The 18,105-nt window shown below is 40.3% G+C and overlaps 1 long non-coding RNA gene and 1 pseudogene across 1 annotated transcript; one reads left to right on the top strand and one right to left on the bottom strand.

The window, feature by feature from the left end:
- On the bottom strand, positions 1-2,507 carry LOC119733291 (annotated as a pseudogene).
- A 4,705-nt stretch (positions 2,508-7,212) lies between these two features.
- On the top strand, positions 7,213-14,193 carry LOC119729716. Its single transcript, XR_005271266.1, has 3 exons — positions 7,213-7,459; positions 7,693-7,886; positions 14,064-14,193. It is a non-coding gene; the product is annotated as an uncharacterized LOC119729716 (long non-coding RNA).
- Positions 14,194-18,105: the final 3,912 nt, after the last annotated feature.

Genomic DNA, 18,105 nt, shown 5'->3' on the forward strand with positions numbered 1-18,105 from the left:
TTAACGGCCATAGAGCTTCATTGTGTTCTGGCCAAAGTCTTCGATGTTCGTCCATATTCGAGTCGAGTGCCACAGGACAGCCCGCCTCAATGTCACGTTTGCCCGGAAGTGTCCTCATCAAGAAGAATCTCTGCAAGCCCTCCATGACGTCTCTCGTGCAGTCCAGGGATGCCGCTTCACTCATCCAGATATTGGAGGTGCCTGACTAGTTGACGGGACACTGGTTTCACACGGTCCTATAACACACAGAAAACATGAGAATTAAAGCACTGTTAATCTGTCACTGTTGGTGCAACCACCTTATCATGCAGACTGACAGACAGCCGGACAGATGGAGACAGACAGACAGCACGACTGCCAGACAGACACAGACACAACTTACTTATCACTGGAATCATCATTCGAGTCGGAGAAGTCGGAGATATCGCTACAGTCCTCATCAGTCACGAAGCCTTCAGCGAATATAAAAAGACCCACCACCCTTCGATCGGGTCTGTTCGCAACAGATTCAGTCTGTGTTCGACCAGCCCAAACTGCATCGTCCTATACGCCGCTCGAGTTTAAACTCCTTCCCGGCAGACGAGACGACCCAGTATCTTACCACGCCTACCGTTGCTGATGACGTGCGTGATCAACTTGGCCCCGATTCTGTTATCGGGCTTCGACTACATCCTTGGTATCAGACGCTGCACAGAACTTTAACGAGAAGGCGCTTCAAAACGTTGACGGCGCCGCTCGTTTGGGTAGCATAACCCATACAGCATGAAGCTATCGTCTTCATTTTGAATTCACCTAACTTTGACCTTCCGGTAGATCCGGCAGGAAAGGTCAAACGACTTTGACTTCAAAATCAAAAAGGTTCATCAAGGTATTGTCCATCAGATCACAAAGTATGAACGCGATTGTTCATTTTGTTCATGAGTTATAATTGACAGAAATTGATTCAGAAGTGAAGAAACCAAGTCAGGTTCTCTTCGAAGAGCTGACAGACCCGATATATGACCACCCTTGACCAAAGCTACCAGCTTGTTCCGATACGAGCTTGTTCCCGCTATCGCACACTTCGCGCGCCGCCGACACTATTACTATACCGTTAGCCTCAACGACCCTTGCGTGTGCTTTGTGTGCATGTACGTACACCCCACACACACTGCCGAAAACAGCCGTACAGAAAGTCGAGGCGGAGGATAGCCTTGACGCAACCGTGTTGGCTCAATATGATAATTAGTACGCGCTATGGTAAATCATAGAGCTAGGACCCTGGGTCCTAGCTCTATGGGTAAATAGTCTTATAGTTGTATGTCAAGCAGGGGCGCAGTCACGTCAAGCGTTACGGGTGTATGTTCACTTGCCTGGTGGTATACTATAAGCAGTCCACATCGAGATAGCACACAGTCTTGACATCAAATCATTTATCAAAGCTCTTAGTAGATTTATTTCTAGATGTGGGAAGCCAGAGAAGATAGCCAGCAAACTTCGTTGGTGCAGAGCACGAGTTGCGTGAGAACCTGGCTGAGATGAACAAGGACAAGGTGTGTTAGGCACTTCACGAGAAAGGCATTGACTGGTAGTTTAATCCGCCAACAGCAAGTTACTTCTGGGGCACATGGGAGCGCATGATCAGATCGGTGCGGAAATCTTGAAGAATCTGCTGGGGGAGCAGGTTGTTTCGGATGAAGTGTTGTTGAACTTCCTGTCCGAAGTGGAGGCAATCCTGAATGCTAGACCACTAACCAATCTGAGTCTGGATCAAAGATGAGGAGCCCCTCACTCCCAACCATTTGCTGCTTCTGAAAGGGGTACCTTCAGTGTCTCCTGGCGACTTTGTCCGGAGGGTTTGTATTAGAGTTGTCGATGGCGCCAGACACAGTACTTGGCGAATCGGTTCTGGAAGCGATGGCTTCGAGAATATGCCCATGCTACAAACGAGACAGAAGTGGAATCTGCCTCAACGAAACCTAACGGTGGATGGCCTGGTCCTATAAGTGGCTGATGACAATGCCCCTCGTGGTCGATGGCCTTTAGGACTAGTCACAGCCTTGTATCCTGTCCAGGAAGGGAAAGTTAGGCATGACGGCTGTCCATCGGATCGAGGTTCGCGGATGCACTGACTTTTCCAGTCCTGATCCAACTGCTGCAGAGAACTTCAGCGGCACATCGATAGCTCTATCGTTGCGGATAACGCCGGACATCTCCATCGATGTGTTCTGATCCACCGTTGTCGATGGCTCCACCGGTACATTCCAATCAGCCGGAGCACGCCGAACTCATAGACCACCGTACTGCTGGGACCAACTCAGACCACGGACAATCGACCACAAGACACTGACCTTCATGTTCAGGCGACGGCAGCCCTGCTGGAGCAAGCAACGGCATTGACTTTCACTTTCGGACCGCTGGTGCAGGTGACAGGGACAAGAACGGTAAGCCAACAGACGGCAGGATCCGGCGATGCAGGACGCATCAAAGAAGACGTGGCCGAAGGTACAGGGAGTACATTGATGCATGGAGCATCAAAGGCCGGGTGTCCGCCGATGCAGTGTGCACCACAGGAGAAGAGACCACTGTACCATTGTTGGCAAGTAGGGCCACAGGTGGCTGGGCTGACCTGGTTTTGGGTCTGGCTACCGCACGCTCCGGAAATAGGTTCTATAAATACATGTATAGGTTGCTTAAAGTGGGTAATAATGGCTCCACGCACGCAAAATATATATCGCTGCATGCATGCAATGCGGTAGTCTGGTTCAAAGACCAAATGATGCTGAATATTGATATTCAATTATACCGACTTGGCGAATACTTTTTCAATTTTGTATACAACATATATCTATATGGGAGTATTTTGAATCACTAGCGAATTCTATGCGAGCATTCTGATTGGTTCAGATTTCATAGTGTATTATAGGCCGCCACGGAGGATCATTTTAATAACTTCGAGGGTTTGCACTTTGTGTTGTGTAACATTACAAAAATCATTATAGGACATGCACGATTCAAGTAAATCAAGCATATACGTACTACATGTAGTTTTATACCAGCCTTGCCGATGGAGTTCGACTGAAGTTCAAGGACAAAATACACCTATCTAACGACTTGTCATTAAGTCTAGGTTAGTTGCAGTAATGTTCTGGTAGCGGTGCGGCTAGTTGACCGCAGACTAGAGTCCGCTTGGCGAAATAAATTAGATCTTCCTTCAGAGTTAAAAAATCCCGTCTGTGTGTCCCCTTTTCTTGCGTTTTGCGTGACTTAGCGGACAAGAGCCCAGTAGGATCCCGCAACATAATTTTAAACTTTAAACATGGGAACAGAATAATGAAATTAAAATGTTGATGCAACTTGCTACAGCGTTACATCAATGTGGAGCGCTGACAACATCCTGTCATCGTGCACACTGTATTACAAAATGTCATCTTCAATAAGATTTGAGGATTTGCATGGTGGAGATTCTAAATAATGAAAGGTTTGCGGAAACACCATGTGCGAATAATTTCTCAACTAAGAGAATGATTCTGAAAAGAACCAGACGTAGAAACGAGTTTTTACCTCTGGTTCTTTTCAAAACCATTCTCTTAGTTGAGAAATTATTCGCACATGGTGTTTCCGCAAACCTTTCGTTATTTAAATGTCATCTTTTCACGACTAATGGGGGGGAGGACCGTTCGCATGTGACGTCACCTTCTGACATCTGCTACTGCAATTTTTTTGCACCGCGCCTGGGGGGGACTGAAAAAAAAATCCATGATCGAAATCAAGATCACGGAAAGCCTCTTCCAGCATTGCCTACAAAAAGATGGAGAACAGTGTGGGCGCCAGCACACACCCTTACTGTACACACCATTTGTCGCAGTGAAGGTGTCCGATGTTTCACCTACATCTCTGACTTCGGCCATCATTCCAGTGTAGTGCCTCTACCATCCCAGTGAATTTCTTCGGACATCAGTAGTACTGTCGGAACCCTGACCTGCCCACAGCATCGAATGTTAAGGCCTTAATGTTATCTCATACTTGGTGATGTTATGATTTGTGTTTTCATGCCTTGCCAGACACAATGTGCGCGTTACATTATCTTAAAGTTAAGGCCTTAATGTTGTGTAATATTGTTATTTCGATAATGGTCTTAGTGATGTTATTTCTGACAAAACGTTGTTATGGCGACATGATCTGAAAGCGTAATTTTTACATTTTAACATCCGAAAATAAGGTCCTGATGTTATTTTATAATGTTATAGCGACATGGTATTGATGATGTTATTATTGTGTTTTCGAAACATTCCATTTCACAACGTTAGATATAATGTTCCACGCACTTTTGAGGCAAGTCGCAGTATTATTGTTTCTAAGACCATATTGTTAAATATCATGACAGCATATTAGACATAATACCACGTTATTAAACATCGATGTGTTAGCTGGGTAAATCTTATGTAAAACATTTGGTAAACACATTTTGATAATATCATTTTTACATACCTGATAAAAACGTCAAATCTGAGGGATTTGAATAACGTGATTAAATTTTGATTGTTCACATTATATCACATTTCCTCCATAAACCTTGTTTTAAACATTTGGTAATAACGTTTTGAAAATATCGCTTCAACCAGGGGCGGATCCAGGGGGCGTGGGGGCGCACGCCCCCCCCCCTTTTCCTTAAAAAAAAAATTAATTAAATAAGTTAAAAAAAAATAAACAAAATAAAAACCACGATATGAAGAGGGAGAGAGACTCTGAAAGAGAAGAAAAAAATAGGGGGAGACAAAGTTACCGCCGTTTCCTGCTAAGATTAGTTGCACATTTTTTTATTGGGGCTCATACTTTTAAAAAGCGACGGGTTTATCGACGAGACAGAGCGACGAGACAAAAAAATGCGGCGACGCATTTAATGTATATTACATGTATATTATTGGTGGAGTTATAATAGCAGCCGCGCACAATGTGCGTCGTGTCAACGCTTGCGCACACTTCGCAGAATAAAAAATAACAAACAAAACAAACAAACCGAAATTAAACGACAGCTTGCCAGAAAGAATAATTTCACGGAGAATTTAGTCCCATTACTTTCTTTAAACCAAGTATGCTTTTCAACAATAATTACGTCAGTTGCTTTTTGGATAGCTGCAAATGATGGACTGTACCTTCAAAGTACAGATCTAAAGTCATCAGCAGACAAGCGAAAGCAAGAAACTCATAGAAGTGATTATGTTTGTGTCCTTAGAGCAAGAGTATATATGCATTTTGAAACAAATGAAACAAAATTTCTCCTTATAATTTTACAAACTTCTGCTAAAAAAAAAATCAGGATAAAATGGCCAGGAAGCACCTCAGATTGCAGCACAGAGCATCTAGAATCCAAAATTTGTTCGGGCCCTTCAGCGGGCCCCGGACCCCACGCCGTAAGGGCTTCGCGCTTGCATTAGTACTCGCACCACGAAAATCCCCCCTTGGAAAATCCTGGATCCGCTCCTGTCAACATATTGGATAAAACGTTAAATTTGAGGCATTTAAATCACGTTATTAAAAGTGTTTGTATATATCATATTTCCTCCGTAAAAATCTTGTTTAAAACATTTGGTAATAACGTTCTAATAATATCATATTGACATACCTGATAAATTTGAGGCATTTTGAGTTTTTTTGTATATATAATGATAGTTTCTCTATAAACATTTGGTAATAACGTTTTGATAATATCGCTCGATTCAGTACCTGATAGAACGTCAAATCTGAGGGATTTAAATAACGTAATTAAAATGTTCTTGTATATGATATAGCCATTAAAATATTATTTTTGAATGTTTTATATATAACATTGTTACGACTGTTCAAAAATGTTATCACAGCATTATGTGTTTTCTGGGATGCATGAAAGTTGCATTCATGGAGACACCGGCGAATTTACGTATTTGTTTTGGTAAGACGGATCCTTTTTTTTTATAACCGTGTGTTGAACAATCTATCGTCCATGCAAGGCTGAGTATGTTCAAAAATAAACAACCATGCTGCGCGCGCGCAGAGGTGATCCAATCAATGGCTTTAAATGGGAGCTAGCTACCGGTTCCCACTGATCTCTATTACATATCAGTGCCAGTCCCCAAATTATTTGTTTTTGTTGGGGGGGGGGGCGTTTAGGCCTTGCCGGCTGCACGAACGTACGAAGGGTCCAACTGGTCCGAAATTGCCTACGCCGGCCAACTTATCACGATTTACATGCCCTCAAAGTCTTCAGTAAATTGTGGGCCATGAACTTGAGGGTTTGTAAAAAAATAAGGGTGGAAGCCTTGCACAGGACCGTGAGCTTGTATTTCTGTGCAATTTGGATGAAATTGGCCCCTAAAATCGCTCTATTTTGCAATTTCGGGAGTGTATGCACCGTTTTTTAAATGGCAATGGGCTTTGAGGATTTTGAAGGGGTGATGTTCTTCGGATGGAATTTCCTCCCAAAAGTTATGAGATTACCCCAAAACATTAAAAAGAAAATGAAAAATGATGAAATAAGCTTTAATTTGATGTGTGTTTCGAACACCTTGGGGAGTTGTTTGAGTATTTTTCCTGAATTTCTGAAGTGGGGGCATTTATCATTGGGGTCTATGCTTTACTTACTGGTCTGCACCCCCGAGGGTGCACTGAACTAATTCAAGCGAGAATTTCTACGCCAGCTGATTAGCATAAAAAGTGCCCCCCCCCACAATTTCTTTTGAAAACGGAGACCGTTTGGCTTTAAAAACGGTGGAATTGTTTAAATATACCCAAGGATCAACTCCCTGGTTTTGGGGCTTCCATCTGAGGGCAGGCTTGATAAAATCACGGATGTAAAAATGGGTCCTATTTGCCTGTGAAAGTGGAAGGGTGCCACTCTTCAAATGGCTACATTCAGGCTTGGGAACTATCACTTTTCGGGAGGTGATTTTATTTGGGTGTGAATATTTAAAAATGTAATTGGCTAATGTACGTAAAATTGAAAAGAAATGAAAAGATGAAAGACAAGACAATAATTTAATTTTTGTTTCAGAAACCCCAGTGATGTTGGCTTGCATGTTACTTGGCCCTGAACTTTGTTGATTTTACACTGTTTTCAATGGGGCTTGAATTAGTACAGTGGACCCCCGAAGGACAATTGATGGAGCATTGAGGACAGGAAACCAGTCTAGCTGTGCCACAAGCGCGCAGTGTGCCAAACTTTTGTTGTAAAAACTGGTACCCATATCCATTACGGTACTCCACTGACATGATTTGATGGAGGTCCGCGTAGGAAACCAGTGAAGCCTGAAGTTTTTTATCGATCATGTCGATGTATCAAAGATCGTCATTATCGTAGGATCTTTGGTTTTTTGGTTTTATTGTGTAAAAAAATGCTGTGCGTAGGTAAAGAAGTAAACTAGCAGTAGCACTGCATTCACGTCAGTGTGTCCTACAATAATTGGCTACGGTGAATGTCAGTGATAATCTGGGATTTTGTAAGGTGAGATTTGTTAATCTTCCATTGTCTCACGCTTTGGTGGCAAGATTTTGTTGTTGTTTTGCCCGTGTTTCTGACTTTTTTTTGTGGTTTACTTTAGCCTGACTTGAGTTGGTAGGCTACTTTAAGTACTTGGTTAGTCATAATTCCTCCTGAAACATCCTTCAGGGATCTTGAGTAGGACGGAGTGACGAGAACACACTGATTATAACTGTACTGTCTCATCATCTGTGTAGACTGGTGTGAGATTCCGGCCGGAAGTGGGACCATGATGAATACACATCTAATAACTTCCGTATTGCTTCTGCTGCATTTCGGAGGGACAGGCGTACATTCCACCTTCACCAACGAGTTTATATCTAACATTGAAGGAGGGCCGGAAGTTGCTGATAACCTGGCAGCAAGTTATGGATACATAAACTTTGGAGAGGTAAGATATTCACAATAGTAATAGGACCCCTTTCCTATCATGCCTATATAGGCCTAGGCCTAATGTTAAACATGTTAAAAAAAAATAAAAGACTCACCAAAACAGTAGCCCAGGTTGGACGAAGTAACGTAGGGAGGAAAGGGAGTCCACCTGAGCTTTAATAACAGCTGACTTAATGACAATCAAAAATGACATTCTGATAGTACAGTCGTTTTCCTAGTTCCGCATAGTAAACATCATTCAGGCTGCCTTCAGCTCAACTACTCCACAAATTCAAGTGACAATGATTAAAAAGTTTACCTTGAGTGATGGAGAGACCACAAAATAATTTTCAAAATTTAAGCTCTTTGTGTTGTGATTTTAAAAGTACGTCCAAAGTACCGATATCACAAATTTTCACACGCACAAAAAACCATATTTACACTTATAATCAGTGGTGGCCCCCACATAAAAAAGTGTGAATATATTTTTTTGTATAGTGTGTGAGAATATTTTTTTTATTATCTGGCGGCTGCCAGATAATAAGTAGCGGCCGCCACATAATAAGTGGCAGCCGCTGTACAAAAAAAATATTTTCACATGCACTAAATAAATATATTCACACTCATTGAGTGGCACTATCCCTCTTCCGTAGGTTCACATACCTTTGGGAAGAAAAGAGAAATTTCAACTTCAATTCCGGAAACATCCTTGTTGCACACACCTTGTTTGAGGCTGCCATTTTGAATTCAGGAAAAAATGGCTCTGGCTCAGCCTTGGCCTAGCCTTGTCTGATGCGGTACACGCCTATCAACAAATTATTTTAAAATTCCAAAACTTTTACCGGCGTCAAAATGTTGTACCTGTGGCGTCAGTGCCCACGTGAATTTCCAGCTTTACATTGTCCAAGGTACTAAAAATTAGCATGCTTGAATGATGTTGTTGTGTCTTTGTTGTTGTGACTTTCCTTTGACTATGGTTGGCCATTAGGGCAAACACAAAGAATAATCAACAAACTATAAATAAAATGCTGTGTAACTATCAAAACACTGAATAATCAACACCAACTACCAAAAAGTCAATAAGATATCTCCCTCTTACATTCTGAACTTGTCACTTAGAACTATGGGGTGTAAATTAAGCTTCTGCCAACTACGGTTGAATTTATTGAGCATGTGGCTGCCCATACAAAATGTCGCTCAGTGTATTGTAAACAAAAGCCTCTAGTTGCACGGAAAGATTTGCAAAAATCTTCGCCGGACCTCTGCATACCACATACGTTAATGAAATATGACACCCTTGGAAACTTAGTCTGAGCATGCGCACATTAATTATTATAATTGTAATCCGAAACCACGCGAGAAGATGCGGTGATGTCACTATGCAAATACGCGCATGAACTTTGTGCTCGCAAAAAACCAACCCCAGAATTCTGCTTTATCTCTCATAATTCAGATTTTTTGGGCGATTTTCCCTTGGCTATAATAATACTCCATTAATTATTGTAATTTTTCAATTTTGTAAGAACCGAGCTTATATTTTTTGCAATGAAAGATAGGTTTAGGCCAAAAAAAAAAAAAAATCGGTCTCTGGTCATGCTGGTTAAACCAAAGTTCCGGAATTGAAGTAGCGACGTGTTTTTTATGCCCCGCGGCGAAGCCGAAGGGGCATACTGTTTCCGCCTCGTCCTTCCGTGGGTGGGTGGGTGTGTGTGGGTGGATGGGTGGGTGGGTGTGTGTGTCCGGACAATCTTGTCAGCGCGATAACTTGAGAAATACTTAACATATGAACTTCAAATTTGGTTTGTGGATTGTTCTTGGTAATCCTAAGAAGCCTTTTGCATTTGGGGCCAAAAGGCCAAAGGTCAAGTTCACAGTGGCTAAAACAATAGAAATCTTGTCAGCGCGATAACTTGAGAAATACTTAACATATGAACTTCAAATTTGGTTTGTGGATTGTTCTTGGTAATCCTAAGAAGCCTTTTGCATTTGGGGCCAAAAGGCCAAAGGTCAAGTTCACAGTGGCTAAAACAATAGAAATCTTGTCAGCGCGATAACTTGAGAAATACTTAACATATGAACTTCCAATTTGGTTTGTGGATTGTTCTTGGTAATCCTAAGAAGCCTTTTGCATTTGGGGCCAAAAGGCCTAAGGTCAAGTTCACAGTGGCTAAAACAATAGAAATCTTGTCAGCGCGATAACTTGAGAAATACTTTACATGTGAACTTCAAATTTGGTTTGTGGATTGTTCTTGGCAATCCTAAAAAGCCTATTGCATTTGGGGCCAAAAGGTCAAGGGTCAAGTTCACAGTGGCTAAAACAATAAAAAATCTTGTCAGCGCGATAACTTGAGAAATACTTTACATGTGAACTTCAAATTTGGTTTGTGGATTGTTCTTGGTAATCCTAAGAAGCCTATTGAATTTGGGGCCAAAAGGTCAAGGGTCAAGTTCACAGTGGCTAAAACAATAGAAATCATGTATTTATTCTGAGATTATAGGGATTAGGGATTTATTCATATAAAACCTACAGAAGACACTAATGCTGTCAATGAATGTTCCATGTGACCAAGGTACATGTAAGTTGATGTTAAAAGATTGGTGTTATGTCATGGGAACTGTCATCGTTGCGGGGCATTTGTGTTTGTAAACACACCTGACTTGTTTTTTTTAAGCTTGAATTGTACAGACAAGGTGGGCACTATTTTGCTTTTTTTTGTGTCCTTATTATACATTGTTGTCCTCCATAATTGGCCTTCGTGCCCTTTATCATTTTGCTTTTGTGCAATTTCCCCATTCCTTGGTGCTCCTCGTTACAAAAATTTGAGGAGGTGTGGCAATAGAGGGCGCTGTTGTAGCTTCCATGTTAATTTGAAAAAAAAAAAGGTTGACGTGCATGATTAAAATCGACGCGCGCGCTGACCAGAGACCGAGAATTTTTTTTTTGGCCTTATCTTGTTCACGTATTTCACGCTTTCCATGTCATGTTTACGTGTCATTGTAGGGAAGTTACCTGCGTGCAAAGGTATAGGCAGATTGACGAGTGTTTCCGTGAGAATCTTGTTTATTGCTGCTGGGGGACTTTTAAATCCTGCGCAAGATAATCCATTCCAATTGAGAAGTACAAATAGTAATAATTAGATTATAATTTTTTTTTTAATTGCTACCATTATTTTAGTAAAATTTGCCATTTTCCTTTTCTTTATATTTAGTCAAACCTTGTCCACCATTACAATTTTCAGTTTCAAACTCCTTTCTGTTAGAGTATTTTGCCTTTTTGGGCATGGTTCATGAATGTCCTACCCTCAGAATTCGCAAATTAGTAACAAATCAATTGTTTATTAGTAAATCACTGGAATTTAATATTAAACCCTTACTACATGTATTATCTTTAAATTAACTTCAATGACAGCGTTTGAAGAGGCTAGACCCAAGACTTCTTCCTCTAAACATGCTTAACCCTACAATTTTAGTTCATACAGACTGCAATATCACTTCAATCAGGAGATATTTTCTTATGTCTCAATAAATTTCTTTTGTACTGTTCAGAAACAAGTCAAATTGTTTGCATTGTTGGTATGCCGTTGTCAGTATTTACTATTTGATTTCTTTAGTGACATTAATTTGACATTTTTTTCTGATTCGGTTTGTTAAAATTTACATCTTATTTTAATTTTTAGAGGTCTTTATCATGATAAAAATAGGAAAAAGGTTACAGTTTATTGTAATTATATAAAAGGGTTATTTTCGAATTAATTTTTTAAAGCCAGTTTTCTCCAACGCTGGTCGGCCGTTGGAAATTGACACAAAAATACCACTTAAAAATGTCAGCACACCAGGAGCCATGCTTTTACAGAATGCTTTAGACTGTCATTCCCTAACAGTCCAATAAAAAATTTCGTGATAATTCGATCATTTTTTATGCCCCGCGGCGAAGCCAAAGGGGCATACTGTTTCCGCCTTGTCCTTCCGTGGGTGGGTGTGTGTGTGTGTTAGTGGGTGGGTGTGTTCCTGCATTGCATTACGCCTGAGGACAGACAACAAAAGGAGCACAAAGGGGCCATTGATCCTCGAAGGAAGGTGCCTATTGTCCTCGAACGCAGGTTTGTGTGCTTAGTCTATGGGAGATGTTATATTACAGGGACAAAGGAAAACACAAAGCCAATCCTCGGAAGCATAGCAAAAAACGTGTGTGTGTTGGTGAGCTTGTCTTACATACGCAGTGTGGACTTCCGAACAAAAGACGTCCACATAATGTAGGTAGCAGCGACGAAGTGTGGACTTGCCCACGTCCACACAGTGTTTCCCCATTTCTGGAAAACAGGTTTAGAGGCATTTTTGGGTTAGGTTTATCTGTAGCAGAATGAAGAGAAACACTAAAGGGAATCATTGAAAAAAAATTGGGTTGTAAGAGTTTTCACAGTTTGAGAAAAATGAGTTTTTCCACTGGTGTTCCTTAACTACACGAAAAGAAAGGAAAGTCCACACTAGGTATGTGAAACAAGTCTGGGTGGGTGAGTTTGTGTTACATACCCTATGTGGACTTGTGAACAAAAGAGGTCCACATAATGCAGGTTGTGTTAACTTTATGTGGACTAAGCCGTGTCCACATAAGGTTTTGCCCTTTCTGGAAAACAGGTTTAGAGGCATTTTGGGTTAGGTTTATCTGTAGCAGAATGAAGAGAAACACTATAGGGAATCATAGAAAAAAAAATTGGGTTAAAAGAGTTTTCACAGTTTAAGTAAAGTTATTTTTTGTACCGAGTTTTCTTAACTACACGAAAACAAAGCAATGTCCACACAAGGTATGTAACGTAAGTCTGGGTGTGTGGGTGTGTGTGTGGGTGTGTGTGTCGGGATAAATCTTGTCAGCGCGATAACTTGAGAAGTACTTAACATATGAACTTCCAATTTGGTTTGTGGATTGTTCTTGGTAATCCTAAGAAGCCTTTTGCATTTGGGGCCAAAAGGCCAAAGGTCAAGTTCACAGTGGCTGAAACAATAGAAATCTTGTCAGCGCGATAACTTGAGAAATACTTAACATATGAACTTCCAATTTGGTTTGTGGATTGTTCTTGGTAATCCTAAGAAGCCTTTTGCATTTGGGGCCAAAAGGCCAAAGGTCAAGTTCACAGTGGCTAAAACAATAGAAATCTTGTCAGCGCGATAACTTGAGAAATACTTAACATATGAACTTCCAATTTGGTTTGTGGATTGTTCTTGGTAATCCTAAGAAGCCTTTTGCATTTGGGGCCAAAAGGCCAAAGGTCAAGTTCACAGTGGCTAAAACAATAGAAATCTTGTCAGCGCGATAACTTGAGAAATACTTTACATGTGAACTTCAAATTTGGTTTGTGGATTGTTCTTGGCAATCCTAGGAAGCCTTTTGCATTTGGGGCCAAAAGGCCAAAGGTCAAGTTCACAGTGGCTAAAACAATAGAAATCTTGTCAGCGCGATAACTTGAGAAATACTTTACATGTGAACTTCAAATTTGGTTTGTGGATTGTTCTTGGCAATCCTAAGAAGCCTTTGCATTTGGGGCCAAAAGGCCAAAGGTCAAGTTCACAGTGGCTAAAACAATAGAAATCTTGTCAGCGCGATAACTTGAGAAATACTTTACATGTGAACTTCAAATTTGGTTTGTGGATTGTTCTTGGCAATCCTAAGAAGCCTATTGCATTTGGGGCCAAAAGGTCAAGGGTCAAGTTCACAGTGGCTAAAACAATAGAAATCTTGTCAGCGCGATAACTTGAGAAATACTTAACATATGAACTTCCAATTTGGGTTGTGGATTGTTCTTGGTAATCTTAAGAAGCCTTTTGCATTTGGGGCCAAAGGTCAAGTTCACAGTGGCTAAAACAATAGAAATCTTGTCAGCGGGGTAACTTGAGAAATACTTTATTCTGAGATTATTGGGATTAGGGATTAATTCATATAAAACCTACAGAAGACACTAATGCTGTCAATGAATGTTCCATGTGACCAAGGTACATGTAAGTTGATGTTAAAAGAGTGGTGTTATGTCATGGGAACAGTCACGGTTGCGGGGCATTTGTGTTTGTAAACACACCTGACTTGTTTTTTTTTATGTTTGCAAATGTATCTTCTCTTTAAGTTTCACTTCTTGATTAGTGGCTAATTTCTAGGTTTTGTTTCATTTGTAAAGTTCTAAAATTTGATTTTCTTTCATGTTCACAGATAGAGAACTTTCCAGATCACTATGTTTTTCATCATCTAGCGACAGAAAAGAGATCCATCAGACCAAGTAGAGGAGACCACACAGCAATCAAACATGAAGCCGCTGTAAGTCAACTCACAAATGCTTAAATGATACCAAGATTTGACCTTTAAGTCTTTTGTGGAGATCCATGTTTCTGTTTAGAACTGATTTCCTCAATATTAGGGGCCATTCGGAATATTCAATGTTTTAAAATTTCGATCTTTTTTCCAAATTGTGGGTGGGTGGGTCAAGCTAAATAATTGAAAATCGAAATTCACTTTCCATGGAAAAAGATAAAAAAAAGAAAAAGAAAGATAGATCTTTTGACTTGCCTGAACTACGCGCAAGCTTTCTGATATCGCGATGCGTGTTTCTTTTCCAACTTCGTCCCCTGTATGTACTGTACATGTATGTCATGTACGTGTATATAAACCCACTGTGGCATGAGAGGGTGGTGGTTTTTCATTATACTAGCGAATGTTTTTCTCAGCTACCTCACGTTACAGGCACAACCTCGTATGTCATGTCATCCACCTCGATCATCCAGAAAACGACAAAACCACGGTCATCTTTGTGGCTTCCAAAACTGCAACCTGTCATTCCCAACAGCATATCAGCTGGCAAAACACAAGAAAACTGAAGGTCACCAGTGCAAAAGAGGAAAGACCGACAACTTCAAGCCGTCACTGAAATAGAAACACATGTACATGGGTATACATGTTCATGTTCAAGTACATGTATATGTACATAAGTATGCAAGTGCATGTACATGTACATGTTCAGTTTTTTATTAATCGAAATTAGGGGTGGGTGGGTGGGTAAAAATAATTGGAAAAAAAAGTCGAAATTTTAAAACGTTGAAAATTCTGAATGGCCCCTTAGAGTGTATTTTTTTTGTCAACCCGTCATATGTGCCAAATAGCCTTCATGTGAATTATTGTGGAGGATGCAAGGGCTACATGCAAATCATCAACATTCCAAATTAATCCATAATGGAGTGGATTTTTTGTTATCTCTGAAAAAGTTTCAGCGTACAGTGTACATTGCACATTGTATGTTAAAATAAAAACAAAAGAAGTTGTCAAGTACATGTACATGTACCTTCATGGCTGTTCTACTCTAAGTGGACATTATACAATTGGATTATCAGTGTTATGTTTCACATGATTGTGCTTAAATGCTATAAATACAGACAAAAGCATCAATATTCAAAATCTGATTTTCTTTCAAACTTTTCCAGGAATGATGGTGAACCCTTGTATAATAGACAGTTACCCTTGTCCAAAATCATCATGACAACCTTTGGTGACGTCATCATGACGTGGCATATCAAATTACAGGCATTTTAAGGTCAAAATTTGCCAAAATACTTTAAGATTTTATAACCGAACTGAATTGAGTACATGTTCAGTTTTGTGAGGTGGTAGTATGTGTTTTTGTCCCGCCAGTGAAGCCGAAGGGGCATACTGTTTCTGCCTTGGCTGTCCATGTGTGTGGTTTGTGACTGGGGGCGGGCCGCCACTGCGTTATGGGGAAGTTGCTTATTGTTAAGGAAATTAAGACTGAGTTATGGGGACTTTCTGCTGATCCTAGAATATTGTTTTTCGGGATATACAATGTACTGCATTCACTGAGCTGAAACTGCATCAGGTTAGTTGTTCAGCACCCATCTTTAAATTTTGAGCACTTCTGTTGCTTCAAACAAACACAATGCACAAATTACAAATGATTGACACTACCTATAATTCCTGAGATATGGTAATTAGGGTTGACAGTTAACACTTGCATGACCTTGACATCCTAAGAGGCACATTTTTAGACCAATAGAATTCTAGGTGCAAAGAACAAGAACTATGTACTTATTACATTGTAGAGATATGGTGGCCTCAAAATTGCCTCATTAAAAATACTCATGACAACATAAAATGAGAACAATAAACTGCACGGTAATAACAGAGCAACATATTTTTTTTCAAATGTTGCATCATAAAAATATAAGGTATCAAACCCAGTCCTTCATTTAAAGAAAATCCAGGAGAGCTATAAATCGCTCTCCTCAAATATTTGAGGAGAGCAAATCGCTCTCCTTAAAATATGCAGATAAACAGCGGTAAAACGACGGGTAACCATTGTTTTTGTTTTATTTTGAATATAAGGATTTATTCAAGGGGCTGCATTATTATTGTTTTTTGCATAATAACATATGCTCAAGTTACGTTACTTTTTTCGTTATTGTAACTGTTAGACAAGGTAAAATTTATTTTTAAAAACTAACTAAATGGAGATTAATAAAAGGTTTGACTACTGCTTAGGCTTTTATTTTTTAATACAGTTGTCAATTGGTTCATCACTGGATTATACTTGGAAAATGGAGAGTTAATAAACGGCACATAAAGCAACTGAATATTGGCTTTCAGATTCTTTAAAATTATATGAAATTTTCAGCCTGAACTTTCAATTGCTCTACGAAAGCTATACAAAAAGGGCCTCAAAATGACACAAACTTGCCTTAAGTTTTATCGAAAATATCTGCCGTCGATAATCTTAAAAATATTGGAAAATGCAGGTCAAGTATGCCATATACACAATCAGTGTTCTAGCCAGGGTGAAATTATAGCGTAGAGGTAATTTTGGTTCGGCGACTTATGCGAGCGCGGAGCGCGAAGCCCTTACGGCGTGGGGGGGGGGCCCGCTTAAGGGCCCCGAAAAATTTTGAACTCTAGATGCTCTGTGGTGCAATCTGAGGCGATTCCCTGCCACTTTCCCCTGATTTTTTTTTTAGCAGAAGTGTTTAAAATTATAAGAAATTTTGTTTTATTTGTTTCAATGATTAATACTCTTGCTCCTGTAAAGTTTCTTCTGTTTTCAAATTTTAGATTACGTTTACAATGTATAAGTTGTTCCAAGATCGATGCTTCTGATGTTTAACCATTTTTAGTAGTTCCTCAATGTTTTATAAAAAAAATGGGATTTACTTTGTCAATATTAAGTGTGAGAACAAATCGCATGAACATTTCATATTTCAAGAAGCCTTGTGTTGTGTGTAGCGCTGCCGTAGTAGCAGTAGTTCTGATTTTAAATTTGTAAATAAAACCATCCGGTCGGCAGGGAGAGAAATTGTAAAACCATGGAGGTCTCAGACATAAAAAGTCGTCGGCGATTGCAATTTCAATATGCTACAACACAATGTGAAGGAGAAATCTCATTTTGTTATGTTAAAAAATATAATTGTAGATAATGACGATGAGAAATAATCACCGGGAATGCTTCCTATACCGGCCGCGGCCGGCCCCGGCCCCGGCCGGCCCCGGCGTGCGGGCGCGGCGCGGGCCAGCCCACACGGCTACGCGACGAACTACGAGACCAAATTTCCTCAGCATTTGAGAAAGCCACGCATTCGTGGAGCGCTAAAAAACTGTTTTGTTGCAATACTTGCTGATTGATTTTGTCCTAAGAACAAAACAGATCCGTTTTTACTACCAAACTTATTGAACTGTTATTATCAGCAACGAGTAGTGTAGTCAAAAATCCAAATTTTCGACAGCGACATTCTTCGAGAAGAATTCTTCACGTGCGGCCATCTTGGGGACGGATCCATTGATATCGTAGGGGTGCTAACCTTTCTTGGACATCGTTTCTCGAATAAATCCTTTACGAAAATTATGTTCCGAGTTGAAGGACTTATTTTCAAACAGTTATATGTTTCGGACTGATAAAAAGTATATTTATAATTTAAAACAGTTGAAATGCTTGTAAATATTGACCTTAGGAAAGCACACCCGATAGCGCAAAATGGTGTGGTCCACGTCCGTCCGTACGGAGCGCTGTATCTACGCAGCACAAAACAGCACGTGTTATTGCTATCATAGCGAATGCGTGTGGCGCAGCATCACGGTAGGGGTATCGTACGGGGTACGTGCGGTGGGATCGTTGTTTATTTTCGCTGTGGTCGTACGGCCAGTGCGCAATGCTCAAAGTCGCTGCGCTTGTATACGAACAAACGGCAGATATTTTTTTTCG

This window comes from Patiria miniata, unplaced genomic scaffold, assembly GCF_015706575.1.
Source record: "Patiria miniata isolate m_02_andy unplaced genomic scaffold, ASM1570657v1 HiC_scaffold_1, whole genome shotgun sequence".
NCBI classification, from domain to species: Eukaryota; Metazoa; Echinodermata; class Asteroidea; order Valvatida; family Asterinidae; genus Patiria; species Patiria miniata.